The sequence below is a fragment of the Myotis nattereri genome (assembly GCF_964212035.1).
Source record: "Myotis nattereri genome assembly, chromosome: 14".
NCBI classification, from domain to species: Eukaryota; Metazoa; Chordata; class Mammalia; order Chiroptera; family Vespertilionidae; genus Myotis; species Myotis nattereri.
In genome coordinates, this window is record NC_138089.1 from 4,643,781 (window position 1) to 4,656,969 (window position 13,189).

Below are 13,189 nucleotides of genomic sequence, written 5' to 3' on the forward strand. Positions count from 1 at the left end.
CCTTGAGTGTGTCACTTAACCTTTCTGAGCCCTGTTTTCCTCATCTGTTCAATGAGAATTGTGACAAGAAGAATCAATTGCCCCAGGATGCTGGGGGCTTTGATTTGAGGCTGAGTTCTACTCACCAGCTGTGTGACCTTGGGCAAGTCCCTTAACCTCTCTGAATCAGTCTGAGACAGGCCAGAAGGCCAGGGCAAGTGGAACAGGGAAGCTGAGAGAGAGCTGAACAGGCTGACAGAGAGTTCAACAGCAGGTCCAGAGGCCCCTCCTAGAAATAACATCTAGGCCTCAGTTGTATTTCAGCTGTAGGCCCAGAAAAGCAGCAGAACCAGGTGGACAGCACCAGGACCAGCTGCGGGGACTGACGCCCCCTGCGTGGCACTGACCATCGGCGGAGACCGCGCCCTGGAGGGAGGAGCCCACCTGGGAACTGAGGCCTGTTCTGCTGGAACCTCCCTTGAGGCCTCCCTAAGGTTCCTGTGAGAGAGAGAGAGAGAGAGAGAGAGAGAGAGAGAGAGAGAGAGAGAGTCTCCAAACAAAGGACCCAGAGTCTGCCCTCGCTCAGGGAGCAGCCCCCGCCAGTCCCCTCCCCGCCTTCCCCCACAGGCACACATTTCCTAAACCCTCAGGGACCCAGGAGACTTGCAACCAGGGCAGCAATGGGCAGCAGCAGCTCGTCTCAGGCTGCCCCCCATCCTGCCCCCCAGGCCTTTCTCGACTTCCCCGAGAGCTAGGGCGGCCCACTGGGCTCTCCTGTGGCTTCTTCTGTGCTAAGCCCTTTCTTGTTTTACGTCTCCAGCTTTAATGCACGTTCCCTCATACTCACCTGGGCTTGTGAAATCTTTCCTGCACGAAGTTGAGAACCCACACCCTACGCGCCAGCCCCAGGAAGACCCGCCCAGGCCAGGTCCCTGTCCCCTCACAGGTCTATTGCTGGAAGCAAAGCCCCGCCAGCTCAGTGGTGACGAACAGTAACCATCGTAGGTTTGGTCCCTGAATCTGCAGTTGGACAGAGGTCAGTGGGGAGACGTTCTCAGTTTCACACGACAAAAGTGGGGCTGGAGCTGGAGGGCGAGCCGCACGCCATCCCGGCCTCCCGTAGGCGCTGGCGCTGCGGGAGCGGCCAGGCCTGGGCCCAAGCGCCGGCTCCTCCTGTGAGGCTTCCCCTGGCGTGTGGGCTTCCTCCCAGCACGGCGGTCGGTTCCAGAACCAGGTCCCCAGAGACCTGGGTGGAAGGGGCCTGCGGGTTAGGACCAGCCTTGGAAGTCACCTGGTGTCATTCCCACGAAAGCCACAAGGCTGCTGGGATTCAGGGGAGAGCGCCAGCGAAGGCGGCGGCTCTTAACATGAGGAAGGAAGCAACAGGGAGCTAAACAATCCTTACAAACGGGAAGCGGAAGTGGGACGGACAGAGGAGACCAGTCCTCCCAAGGAGACAGGAGGACAGGGCACCCCACCGAATGGCCTGGGAGGGGGCCCAGGCCCGGCCGGGAAGAGTGAGGAATGTGGGTTGGGTAGTTTGAATGGTTCTTGTCCTGTGCCTGAGCCAAGAAGAGGTGGGCGGCGCAGAGAGCCTGCCCACCCTCCCGGCCGAGGGTGCACCATCCCCTCAGTTCACAGGAGGATCTGCCTTCGCGGGAAGCCCCTCCTCGTGGTGAAAGTCTCTTCTCCAGTCGCCACGTCACTGGCAACAGAGGACGGACGCTCCTCCGATGGGAGGCGTGCCGGTCGCACACAAGGCGGAGGTGCCGCGCTCCCTCCCTTCCACTCTCTGTAGAAGTTAATGGGAACATATCCTCCCTGAGGATTTGAACAGCTGTCTCCCCTGAGGCCCTAGGAAGCGGGGTGTTTGACCGCCGGCCCTCCATGCCGAGGCTTCCAGGATGGACCAGGGTTCCCAGGATGGACAGGGGCTCCCAGGACAGAGTTGAGGCTCCCAGAACTGAGTTTGGGCTCCCAGGACTGAGCCGGGGCTCCCAGAACTGAGTTTGGGCTCCCAGGACTGAGTTGGGGTTCCCAGGACGGACCAAGGTTCCCAAGATGGACCGGGGCTCCCAGAACTCAGTTGGGGCTCCCAGGACTGAGTTGGGGCTCCGAGGATGGGCCGGGGCTCCCAGGACTGAGTTGGGGTTCCCAGGACTGAGTTGGGGCTCCCAGGACAGGCTGTGGCCGACTGCACCCACCTCTGCAGTCTTTGGAGGCCAAACAGCAGGGATTCAGTTTGGGCTTCGCGGGCCCAATTCTGGATGTTCTCCAAAGAAAATATGATTCTATTTGCTGTCTCCCTGGGTCCGTGACCTGCCCCTGCGCTGGGGGACACATTGCTCCCTCAGAATGATGGGGCTCTGTCTTGATGAGCCCTCCTCCCGCTGGCACCTCTTCCAGCTTCTTCTCCCCAAACCGTGCGTGGGGCCGGCTCCCAGGTTGGGCGGGCGGGGCTGGCAGGCCGGGAGGAGAGGCCGGCGTGGGCATGGGGACATCCTTGGCTGAAGGCCAGGGCGCAGGTTCTCTCCTGGGGGTCAGGCAAGGGGGGGCATTGGCTGTGGGCCTCCACGTGGCCTGCGGCCGGGCCTGGCTCTGAGCCTGTGCAGCTGCGGGCGTGCTCGTGGGGGGCCTGCCCTCACCTGCCTGTGCCTTCGGGCGGGGCCCAACCCTGACGGGGTCACTGCCTGGTCCTGCCCAGACAGCCGCTCCTCCTAGCGCCGTCCTCTGCCCCTGGAGCGGCCTGCTTCCTCGCTCCCTCCCGGTCGATGTGCCGTGACCGTGACCCAGGAAGCGACGGACGTGCCTCCTCACGTCAGCCTGGGCCGGGCTCCTGGGAGCTCTGGGAGGGATTGAGCCCGGGAGGGTCCTGGGAGCCTCAGGCCATTGGCCCAGAGGGGTGGGGGGCCCAGTCAGCCATCTTGGCGTTGCAGACACAGCTGAGGACACCCCAGGAGACCCAGGCAGGATGCGGGGAGGCTGCAGAGGCTGGGAAGCTGCGGGCAGTGGGCAGACCACAGGCCTGTGCCGCCTCCACTCCCAACAGTAGCACCTGCCTGAGCGGGCACCGCGCCGGGTCCTGGCCACAAAGCATGGCTTTCCACCCGCGGCAAGCGGGCGGGAGGAGCTGCCCTGTGGTCCTTCTCTAGTGAGGACACCCAGGCTCGGGGAGGCGGAGGCCGGGCGGAGAGCTCGTCAGAGCTGGGATCAGGCCCCGGTCTGGGCGAGAGACTCCAGCAGCTGGACCTTCGCCGCAAACACAACAAAAAGAAAGTCCTCCTTCATTCTGCACAGGAAGGAGGAAGCACATTGAGAAGGACACAAGGAAAATGCAAATCCGAGGAGGCTGCTAAGAGGGCAAGAGCTTCTCCCAGCAGGACCAGGGACGCCATTTGCTGGATCCAGTACAAAATCAAAATGCAAGGGTTCTGTTCAACAAGGACTGAGAGTCTCCACATGGAGATGGAGGAGCATGAAACAGCACTGGGGCCTTCCGGGGGCAGCCCTGGGACCAGTCACCGTCCTCCTGCTTGAAGCAGCCGGTGGGCACAGCACGGCTCTCCCTGCAGATGGGTAGGTGGCCGGGATTTTCAGTATGGAGGCTAGAAAGTCCTGCACCTCCCCTCCCGCCGTCTCAGCTCTTCTGGCTGGACTAGCAGTCAAGTGAACGGAAACGGACTCCCAGGAGGACATGGAAGTTTAATACACGCGTGGGAATAACACGGACACGGGAAACCCACGGAAATCCCGGAGACCGCGAGGCAGCCCTGGGGCTGGAAGGCGTTTGCACCAGGAGAAGGGGGGGTGGTAATTAGATTTCAGTGTGAGAGGGGCAGCCACAGGGGGCGAGGAGGAGGGGGCGCAGGGCTGGAGGCCTGGCTGGGCGGCTCAGAGATGGCCGGTCTGCTCACAGCCCCACAGGCCGGGCCTCCCACTAGCGCTGGGGGGAAGGTGAGGGCATAAGCCAGGCTCCATCCTGAAGCAGGTTCTCTGTCTGCATCTCCTGGGCAGGAAAGGGGAGGGTCAAAGGCTCCCCTGAGCCTTGTTTCCCAATAACCAGCTGAGCACCGTTATCCCGAAGCAGCTCCAGGCGGCAGCACTGCGTCCCTCACCAGCTTCCCAGCAACTTCTCTAAGGCCCTGAGCCTCAGTTTCCTAATCTACAAGATGTTCCTGTGCTCGGGAGTGTAACGGGGCAGGAGTAAGACGACGCAAGCCCACCGCCCACCGCCCACCGCCCACAGTGCCCACCGCCCACCGCCCACCGCCCACCGCCCACCGCCCACAGTGCCCACCGCCCACCGCCCACCGCCCACCGCCCACCGCCCACAGTGCCCACCGCCCACCGCCCACCGCCCACCGCCCACCGCCCACAGTGCCCACCGCCCACAGTGCCCACCGCCCACCGCCCACAGCGCCCACAGCGCCCACAGCGCCCACCGCCCACAGCCCACCGCCCACCGCCCACAGCGCCCACAGCGCCCACCGCCCACCGCCCACAGCGCCCACAGCGCCCACAGCGCCCACCGCCCACAGCGCCCACAGCGCCCACCGCCCACAGCCCACCGCCCACCGCCCACAGCGCCCACAGCGCCCACCGCCCACCGCCCACAGCGCCCACAGCGCCCACCGCCCACCGCCCACAGCGCCCACCGCCCACCGCCCACAGCGCCCACAGCGCCCACAGCGCCCACAGCGCCCACCGCCCACCGCCCACAGCGCCCACCGCCCACCGCCCACAGCGCCCACCGCCCACAGCGCCCACAGCGCCCACCGCCCACCGCCCACAGCGCCCACCGCCCACCGCCCACAGCGCCCACAGCGCCCACAGCGCCCACCGCCCACCGCCCACAGCGCCCACAGCGCCCAGGAGGCGCGGTCCCGCGCCAGGACCTCTGTGCTGCAGCCCAGCTTGGCTGCCGCCTGCTCTGGCAGCCCACCCGCCCTCCCCCACCCCCAGGCTTTTAATGAGTTTAGTATTTTCATCAAATCATTCTTCCTGCAACACAGGGCAGGGAAAGGCTAAAAATAGCTCCCAGCGCCGCATGCCAGCTCCAAACGCGGAGGCTGAGCAGCCGCACACGTGGGACTCGTTTCCTAGGAAATGAGAGTCGTTGAGAGGCCGCTGCCAGGCAGCCGCCAACGCAGCGGGCGCCTGCAAAGGCACATGCTTCCTGTGGCACCTCACAGTGCCAGGCGGGTGGGCTGGGAGGCGCGCAGGCGGGCAGATCCATGGCCCGGTGCCCTGGGGTCTGAGCCAGAAGCTACTCCTTGCTTTCAGGAGAAAGGGGACCAAGGCCAGGCCTTCCTCACTCGGGGCCCTGCTCCACCCCTCCCACCGGGACTGGCATGGATTTGCTTCGTCAGCGGGAGAGATGGGTTTCCTCTTGCTGACATGCTCTGCCCCGAGATCCTATCTTCAACAGCTTGCATCTAAAGGTACTTTATTATTTGGTAAGGAAAGCAAGTCCGCTGACAGCACCCCCCAGGGAAGCCGTGCGGGCTCCTCTGCGCCCTCCTCCCCGCAGTGCAGGGCGGGGTAACGCCTATCCCAGGCCTGTCTCCAGACTCAACCCTGAGTGCATCACAGACACCGGGAGGCTTGTGCCTGGCCCTCGAGTTTCTTATCCAGCAGGTCTAGGCTGGGGCCAAGAATGTGCGCATCTAGCTGGTTTCCACGTGATGCAGATGCTGCACTCAGGGAAATAAACTGTATTTTTATTTTTTTGTTAATCCTCACCCAAGGATATTTTCCCATTGATTTTTAGAGAGAGTGGAATGGAAGGGGGAGACAGAGAGAGAGAGAAACATCAATGTGGTTGCCTCCCGCCCGAGCCTGGAGCAGGGCTGGGGATCGAGCCTGCAACTGAGGTACGTGCCCTTGACCGGAATTGGACCTGGGACCCTTCAGTCTGAGGGTCAATGCTCTATCCACTGAGCCAAACCGGCCAGGCCAGGGAAACAAACTTCAAGAACCTCTGTCCTAGACACTAGGGCCCAGATTTGCCCAGCCTCCTCCCCGTTCCTCGTCCTCCCTCACACTTCTGGCAGCAACCTCCAAAGCGCTGGCCTGCTTTCCACAAGGCTTTCTGGCCCTGGGCCTTGGCTCTGGGTCTTGCTGCCTGGGGTGCCCGCCCTCCCACTTCTCACTTGTGCTTTAAGTGTAAGTAGTAGGAGCAGCCACTTATTGATTAGTCAGCACACATGCCTCCCTCTTCACAGTTCCACACAGTAGGCACTGTTATCATCTCGATTCTAAAGTGAAAAACCTGACGTTCGGATGGCAAGTCACAACCGCATCCTGGACTTAGGCCACAGCACTGGGGTTAAGGAGGTCTGAGTTTCAAACTCACCCACGTCCTCAGGAAGCCTTTTCTAAAGCTTCCAGAGCGACTGTGTCCACCTTGGAGACCCTGCACTCCCTGATGTCTGTCAAGGCACTGGACCCTTGCAGAGCAGTCATCTGCTGCAGGTCTATCTTCTTGCTTGGACTGTCTGTTGCCTAAAGGTATAGACTTATCCTAATCATTACAGTATCCCAATCGCCTAGAACAGGGTCTGACATTAGTAATGCTAGCTTGCTGGATGATGGCTAGTAATGATTACTCAAATGTTTGTTGAATGAATGAATGGTTGCTGTCTGGTCATTATTAAGGAAATGCATAAACACTAGGCGCTCATTGCTGAATAAATGAATGAGATATTAAGTTCTCTATACATGTTGGTTGGCTGGCTGGATGAATTAACAGTAGCTACTAAAAAATGCTTGCTGAGTAAATTAATAAATACATGAATGGCTAATAGGTGCTCATTAAGTGTTTATTGCCTAGCTAGATGAATGGATGGGTTGACTGATGGATGGAATGGGTTGGGTTGATAGGTGGATGGATAGATGGTTAAATGGTGAAATGGGTGGATATGTAGGTTGGTGCATAGATAGATAAATGGGTAAATAGATGACAGGATGGATGCCCTTGGGTCTGAAAGGATGGGTGGATGAATGGGTGGGTAGATGGATGGGTACATAGAAGGGTGGATGGCTAGATGGGGTAGATGGATGGGTGGATGGATGGTGAGTAGATAGGTGGATGGATGAATGAATGGGTGGGTGGGTAGCTAGGTTGGTGTGCAGATGGGTGAATAGAGGGAGAAACGGGTGTGTGAGTTGGTGGGTGGATGAATAAAAGTGGGTTGGTGGTTGGGTGTGTGGGAGCCAGGGCCATTACTTTGTTAGCATGGGGCACTGTGTACAATGCCACTTCTGCCAGACAGATGACAAAAAGTGAGTTAGTCATAAATGCCTGGGCACATGGAGTCTGTAGCCAGAAGGGAAGCCTAAGGGTTCTTTGAGCCACCAACTATACCTTAGAAAACCAGATTGATAATGCATCATGAGCACTGAAAGGGGGCTGTGGAACTGTTATAAATGTCAGGATGCCTTCTAGCTGCAGGACTGGGACTTGACAGTTATCTGAAGCACTTGTTTTAATAACTAATTATTTTTCCCCTCTGGACATAGGTCATTGGGAAGGGAGCAGTGAGGTTCACTGGAAGTTGAAGATCTGCACTCCACAATTGAATTCACTAACAAGCCAGAAGTAGGAACCCCTACCTGTCAGGTAGGGAGAAGAACCCCAAAGTCCCAGCCAGGTGTTGCCCTGCTAGGAGCCCCTCTGAGCTGGCTGGGACTTGCAAAGAATCTAGAACATCTGAGCCAAAACTCAGGTGGATATCTAAAGATCTAAAGGTTTGAAAATTATTTGATATTGATCAAAATAAAATGATCAACCATGTTTTTTGTTTTAAAGTAGTTTGACATGAAATATTGAAAATGATGAAAAGCCAGGACCTGCAACCAAGACTACTTTACCCAGCAAGGCTATCATTTAAAATTGAAGGAGAAATAAAGAGCTTCCCAGACAAGAAAAAGCTAAAGGAGTTTGTTACCACCAAACCAGTACTACAAGATATGTTAAAGGGCCTGCAAGAAGAAGAAGGAGGAGAAAGAAGTGAAGGAGGAGGAGAAAAACAACTATAGGGGAACTTAGTTAAAAGAATAACATAGCAATAAATACTTATCAATAATCACTTTAATATAAGTGGCTTAAATCCTCTAATCAACACACATAGGGTAGCTGAATGGATAAGAAAACAAGACCCATATTTTTTCTGTTGACAAGAGACCAACTGGAGAACAAAAGATACACACAGACTAAAAATAAAAAGATGAAGAAGATTTTTCATGCAAATGGAAATTTTTTTTAAAAGCTGAAGTAGTAATACTTATATCTGACAAAATAGATTTTAAAACAAAAGCTATAGTAACACAAAAAAAGGACACTACATAGTGATAAAGGGAGCAATTCAACGAGAGAACATAACCCTCGTAAACATTCATGTGCTCAACAGAGGAGCACCGAAATATGTAAAGCAAATCTTGATGGACATAAAGGGAGAGTGACAGTAATACAATCATAGTAGAGGATTTTAACATTCCATTGACATCAATGGATAGATCTTCCAGAGGAAAAATTAATAAGGGAATGGTGGGAGATTAAAAATGGTGGCGGAAAGAGTGCTGCACAGACATGCCTCAGGACCAAACTGGAATTACAACTAAAATACAGAAAAACTTCCTGAATAATTAACTGAAGACTCACCTAAGAGAACCCTGATAACTGAGGACGAAAAGTGGAGACTGCATAGAGATTGGTAGGAGGGGTGGAGGCATGAAAAGGCTGGCCAGGCTCCCACAGATAGCAACTGAAGTTCTGGAGAGATATTGTTAGGGGCAAAAATAGAATATTGGGGACTAATTATGATTAAAAGAAATATTAATCATGTCTGTTAACCATGATTTCCTTGTTCTGATTAAAGAAAGGACACTTTAACTTGGCTGGAAGTTGCATGCCCTGGGACCTGGGAGTCAACCTTGGACCTGGGAATCAATCTTGGAATGTGGTCCATTCTCATTCAAGAACTGCCTATGGAAAGATTAACAACCTTGTTGCCCAAACAATGGAGTTCCACCCCAGCCTTCATTGCCTACTCCCCCATGCCAGTAATTCCTCCTTCCCCATATCTATAATCCCTACTTCCCCATGTAATTTTTGACTTTCCCTATATGAACAACTGACTTATGGAGGGTGGGCTGCAGAGCAGACTTTTGTGGATGACCTGCTGCACTCCCATACTGCTGGCAGTATTGGAATAAATGCTCATATATGATTCAACCCTGTCTCTGCTTAATTGGCTTAAGTAGTGACAGGCAGCATAGACCCATTGATTGTCTGGTTACAATATCTCAGCTGTTGGGGGTTGCCATTGAGAACTCTGGGGTCTAATCCCCAAGCTGGGCTGCCCAGCAGAGAGCACCAGAACTGAGAAGGGTAGCAATACCCATATAACATCTGGCTGTGAAAAGCAATGGAGTTGCTGTCTGCCAGGGAGAGACAGCTGAAAATGCAGGCACCCTCTTAAAAGGCCAACAAACAAAATTCCCTGTGTAGCCACTCACCTTCGGCTCAAGCAGAGGGAGGGCAGAGTGGACTGGAGCTGTAGGAGCAGGAGCCAGGGTTGGGGTCTCTTGGGTTAAAGCTCAGAAGGTAAACATCTTGGTTTCTTGTGCTGAGTCATTCCCTCAAACTGCCGAGGTCATCTTTATCACACAGATAATTGCTATCTAGGTTGTTTTCCCGGGGTGGGGGTGGGGGGGGGGAGAGTTGACCCACCCTACTGGAAAACACCTTGCCTCCCAGTGCAAAATTTCTGAGGCCCATTAAGAGACTGAGAATAACAATAAGCCTCCAGGCAGAAGCAATTGCCCCACCCTGTTGGGAAAAATTCTTGCCACACCTGTGGGTGATTGCCTAAGGGTAATTCAAGAGTACATCCAATCAGTCTGAAAGCAGAGGCGGTCACTGGAGGCTTTGAGTCTTTGCCTGATCTAATTAGTTAGAAACAGCATTTGACATTGTCCTACACCAGAGATTGAGAGGTGTGGCAGGTCTACCTAAAACATAGTCACAAACCCAAATAGGCACCCAAAATGAGGAGACAAAGAAGCAACCCCAACATGAAAGAATAAGAGAATTCTCCAGAAGAAAAGATAAATGAAATGGAGATAATAAATTTACCAGATATAGAGTTCAGAATAATGATACTAAAGATGCTCAACAGCATGAGAAAAGATATAGTAACTATGAAAACAGAAATAAAGAATGACATAGCACAAATAAAGAGCACATTAGAATGAATACACAGAAGATTAGGGGAAGCTGAAGATCAGATCAGTGAATTAGAAGACAGGGTAGAAAAAAGAACTCAATCAGAGACTCAAAAAGAAAAAGAAAAAACAATTACAAAACAGGAGGACAGCTTCAGGGAGCTGTGGGACAACATGAGATGTAACAATATTAGAATAGCAACTGTGCCAGAAAAGGCAGAAAGGGAGGAAGGGGTAGAGAATATGTTTGAAGAAATAATGGCAGAAAACTTCCTTAACCTGGTGAAGGAAAAAGTCACAAAAATTCAAGAGGCACAGAGAGTCCCATGCAAGAAGATCCCAAACAGGCCAATGCTCAGACACATCATAATTAAAATGCCAAAAATTTAAGACAAAGAGAGAATCATTTTTTGTGTGTGATTAATCACTATGTTTAATTATGTTCAATTTGTAACAAGGAAATTGGGGGTCACCACAACATGGGGAACTTTATTAAAGGGTCACAGCATTAGGAAAGTTGAGATCATTGGTATAAGGTTTATTTCTACCTCAATTGCTGGCTGTTACCCAGCCTAGGCGGCCCTGGTCCGGGATTGGGCAGGAGGCAACCAACTGATGTGTTTCTCTCATATGGATTATTTCTGTCTTTCCCTCTCTCCCCGACTCTCTCTAAACATCAATGGGAAAATATCCTCAGGTGAGGATTAAAAAAACAAACAAAGGTGGGTAACCTGGTCAGAAGGTCAAATCTTCAAAGTGCATGCAAGCTGCTCCTCCCAGGGGGTCAGGACTGAATGTTCTTGAGCATCTCCAGGAAGGCCTGGGGGGATGGTGCCTCCACATTCTGGAAGGTGTCCTGGACTCTGCCATACAGGAAGAAGTATTTCTCCTCCAGCCAGATGAACCCGAAGTGGTTCTCATTGAACAGGATGAAGACTCCAGGGCAGTGCCTGGTGTAGGCGAAGCCATGTAAGGTAAGCATGTGCATGCCATAGAAGCACATCCTGCAGGTTTGGGGGTAGTTCTGGTGTATTGAGCACACGCCCACAGGCAGAACAAACGGGACAGGCTGCTCCTCCGAAGCTGCAGCCCCGGACTCCCCGACGCTGGGCTGGGCAGGGCTCTGCCAGCCATGGCCCTCGCTTTCCTCAGTCCTGTCTTCTTGCTGCTGCTCCAGGATCACCTGCTCGTCAATTTCCTGGACCACGCGGGAGAGCTCATTGAAGTTGCGGAAGAACGCGCCATCTGGCAGCTGGATGCCGCGCATGAGGTGGATCTCTAATGTCCCGATGGAGCCTCCCGTGATCTTCGTGACCCTGGCATGCTTCCCATGGAAGCTGAGCATGACAATCGTTAGGCCGTAGGGATCATATTTGCCTTGGAAGAGGCCTGGCCTAATGAGGTTGTCCGGGTGGCTTGGCGGGAAGTAGAGGCAGCTGTAGGTCAGGCAGTCATACTGATGTCTGTCCTGCACCAGCACCCGCCCCTGTTCTCCCCTAAGCCTCGTTGGTAAATTCGTTTGGTGGTCTCTCTTGATCCACTGGATGCTGAGCCTGTCCTTCTGAATCTGCATGTGGCGGCTGTGGGAAAAGCTGTAGAAGTCGTCCATGTACTCCACTGTGGCTGATTTCCTCTCCATCAGGCTAATTCTGAACGAGGGCTTGAATTGCATTGGGCCATCAACATGGGTGTTATGGGAAGGTCCGTACGTCCAACCAGTAATGCATAAGCCATCCACTATGACATTCAGCAGTGTTCTATAGCCATTATCCAGCTGCCACATCCCAAAATGTGTCTGTATGGGTGGAACAGCTTTGCATAGACTTCTCGATAAGACATACCGAACATCTCCAGGTTCTGCAAGTTTTCACGAACCCCAAACTCCTCGCGACAGCACCGTCTCCAGATGCTGTTGATGTGCAGGATGTGGTGGAATTTGGTGCAGGCCTGGCCAGGCTGGGCAGATCGGTGCCAGGGAGGAGGCGAAGATCTCCACTAGCATCTCCATGGGCAGGTCCTGCAGTGAGCAGTGCAGGGACGGCGAGGGCCACATGGGGCTCTGGATTCCTCCACTCCCCGCACAGCACGGCGCTGCCTTGTCCGCCTTAAGGTGCTTTTCTGCCAGGGCCAGGGCCGGAGCCGGCCTGCCCTCAGCCTCTGCCCTCTCAGCTGGGCCTTGGCGCTGCTGAAGACATCGACATCCCTGCTAAGAGCCCCCGCTGCAGAGGCAAGCACATTCCTCCATGCCTCCATGTGTAACAGCCACCACAGTCCAAAGAGAGAATCTTAAAGGCAGCAAGGGAAAAGCAAACTGTTACCTAGAAAGGAACTCCCATAAGACTGACACCTGATTTCTCATCGGAAATTCTACAGACTGAAAGGGAATGGCATGAAGTACTCAAGGTGATGGAAAGCAGGGATCTGAAACCAAGATTACTATATCCAGGAAGGCTATCATTCAAAATAGATGGTCAAATAAAGAGCTTCCCAGGCAAAAGAAGGCTTTCATCACCACCAAGCCAGCATTATAAGAAATGCTAAAGGTTCTGCTGTAATGAGAAGAAGAAATGTAGGGAGAAACTTAGGCATACAGAATTAAAATGGCAATAAATAAGTACTTATCAATAATAACCTTAAATGTAAATGAACTAAATACTCCAATCAAAAGGCATAAGGTAGCTGAATGGATATGAAAACATGACTTAAATATATGCTGTCTACAAGAGACCCACCTCACAACAAAAATCTCACACAGGTTGAGAGTGAAGGGATGGAAAAAAATATTTCATGCAAATGGAAATGATAAAAATGTTGGAGTAGCAATACTCATATCTGACAAAAGGTTAATATCAAAATGAAGGCCATCACAAAAGACAACAAAGGTCACTACATAATACTAAAGGGACTGATCCAACAAAAGGATATAACTCTGGTAAATATATGTGCACCCAATATAGGAGCACCTAAACATATTTAAAAAACT

General features: G+C 53.4%; 1 pseudogene across 1 annotated transcript; it reads right to left on the bottom strand.

Moving 5' to 3' along the window:
- Positions 1-10,957: 10,957 nt before the first annotated feature.
- Positions 10,958-12,451, bottom strand: LOC308529875 (F-box only protein 31-like; annotated as a pseudogene). Its single transcript has one exon. The product of its transcript is annotated as an F-box only protein 31-like (transcript).
- Positions 12,452-13,189: the final 738 nt, after the last annotated feature.